Source organism: Lagenorhynchus albirostris, chromosome 1, assembly GCF_949774975.1.
Source record: "Lagenorhynchus albirostris chromosome 1, mLagAlb1.1, whole genome shotgun sequence".
Classification (NCBI taxonomy): Eukaryota; Metazoa; Chordata; class Mammalia; order Artiodactyla; family Delphinidae; genus Lagenorhynchus; species Lagenorhynchus albirostris.
Genome location: NC_083095.1, coordinates 107,033,331 through 107,035,943, shown reverse-complemented (window position 1 = coordinate 107,035,943; position 2,613 = coordinate 107,033,331).

The window sequence follows — 2,613 nt, the reverse complement described above, 5'->3', positions numbered from 1 at the left end:
ACTTATTTCTCTTAGAATCATCGTACCTGAGTCCACTCATTATGCTGCTACGGGTCTGATGACATAGATTTCATTGCTGAGTGATATTGCATTGTACGTAAGTACCACAAATTCTTTATTCATTTTTCGCTTTCTGTGATATTGAACTTGTACCATAAACGAGGTTCTTGTAAACCGAGCCATCCCAAACTTTGGGGTGGCTGTGTCTTTTTGATTTGAATTTCCCTAAGCTATAGGAGCATAAGTGGAAGTGCCCTAGGCTCTGTTGCTTTGTTTTTTAGATGTTTCAGGAAACACCATACACTTCTCCAGAGTGGCTCTTGGCAATTTACATCCCGCCCATCAGCATAACAAGGCTCCCAGTTCTCCATGGCCTGTCCTGCCTTTCTGGATTTTACACTTTTTTCAGATGGCCCTTTTGCCCGGGGGCAGTGAGACTACATTGTAGTGCAGATTTCCTTTGCAAGCTTGCTTGGTTGGCCAAAAAGGGCGTATGCGTTTTTTCCTGAATATATTCAGGAAAATACGCATACGCCCTTTTTGGCCAAGTGCATCATTGTGGACGTTCTGCCTCTTTTCCTATGCTTTTCATGCAATTCCAGTCTACCTCCTGAAATCGGTTTCCTGCAATTCTGCCCCGCTTTCAAGTGCTCTTGGCAGCCTTACTTCAATATATTTTTGGACGATAGCTGTCATTTACAACTGTGCAGGTTTGTGAATGACAGTGCCCCTGAACTCCTTTGTTCAACTCGCTTTCTTGTGAGCTGGCCGCAACACCGCAATATTGATTCAGGCCCTAGTGTGGATCCGGCACGGCCAGGTGAGCCTTTGGTTAATTCCTCTTCCTGGTGGGAAATGAGAGTTAAATTTGCCCGTCCAGACACCTCCAGCTAGTCTCTCATTGGTTCTCCCTATTCCTGTTCATTTCCCGCAGAAATTGCAAACTGGGCCAAACAGGAGGTTAAAGGCACTGACTCTCCAAATGGGGAGAGTGTTAGTAAAGCGTCTGGAATGTTGCACCCGAGTACCAGGGGACTTAAACTGAGACATATTTGAACACGTTTCCCGATCACACGGTGGATCATACTCTGGGTTCCACATGCATGTTTTAGCTGAAGGAAGAATCCCTTAAACCTGGAGAGTTGAGACCCATGGAAAGGGTACCATGCAATATGACTTCAAAGGGTCTGCATTTGCTCACCGAACCTCACTAATCCTATCACTGCTGCGTTTATGCTGCTGTACACACGCTTGATTCTCTTTTGGAGACATGTAAATCCATAGGTTTTAAGATTCTTACTAGTCAGGTATATTCTTAGGCGTTTAATATCGGGTGTTGAGTCCACTTCGTTGAGCAAGGAGTAGCTCTTGTCTATTACATATTTGGCTTATGGAATGGTATCTGTGCTAATTTCAATCTCTGGTTTTATGCAGCACCCCAACTCACCTTTCCCCTTAAGCAAGCATAAGTTGGTTTTCTACATTTGAGACCCTGTTCTGTTTTGTAATTCAGTTCCTGGGTAGCCAAGTTTACATTCCGTGTATTAGTGATACCTTATGATATTTCTTTTTCTGTGTGACTTATTTCTCTTAGAATCATCGTACCTGAGTCCACTCATTATGCTGCTACGGGTCTGATGACATAGATTTCATTGCTGAGTGATATTGCATTGTACGTAAGTACCACAAATTCTTTATTCATTTTTTGCTTTCTGTGATATTGAACTTGTACCATAAACGAGGTTCTTGTAAACAGAGCCGTCCCAAATTTTGGGGTGGCTGTGTCTTTTTGATTTTAATTTCCCTAAGCTATAGGACCATAAGTGGAAGTGCCCTAGGCTCTGTTGCTTTGTTTTTTAGATGTTTCAGGAAACACCATACACTTCTCCAGAGTGGCTGTTGGCAATTTACATCCCGCCCATCAGCATAACAAGGCTCCCAGTTCTCCATGGTCTGTCCTGCCTTTCTGGATTTTACACCTTTTTCAGATGGCCCTTTTGCCCGTGGGGCAGTGAGACTTCATTGTAGTGCAGATTTCCTTTGCAAGCTTGCTTGGTTGGCCAAAAAGGGCGTATGCGTTTTTTCCTGAATATATTCAGGAAAAAACGCATACGCCCTTTTTGGCCAAGTGCATCATTGTGGACGTTCTGCCTCTTTTCCTATGCTTTTCATGCAATTGCAGTCTACCTCCTGAAATCGGTGTCCTGCAATTCTGCCCCGCTTTCAAGTGCTCTTGGCAGCCTTACTTCAATATATTTTTGGACGATAGCTGTCATTTATAACTCTGCAGGTTTGTGAATGACAGTGCCCCTGAGCTCCTTTCTTCAACTCGCTTTCTTGTGAGCTGGCCGCAACACCGCAAGATTGCTTCAGGCCCTAGTGTGGTTCCAGCACAGCAAGCTGAGCCTTTGGTTAATTCCTCTTCCTGGTGGGAAATGAGAGTTAAATTTGCCCGTCCAGACACCTCCAGCTAGTCTCTCATTGGTTCTCCCTATTCCTGTTCATTTCCCGCAGAAATTGCAAACTGGGCCAAACAGGAGGTTAAAGGCACTGACTCTCCAAGTGGGGAGAGTGTTAGTAAAGCGTCTGGAATGTTGCACCCGAGTACCAGGG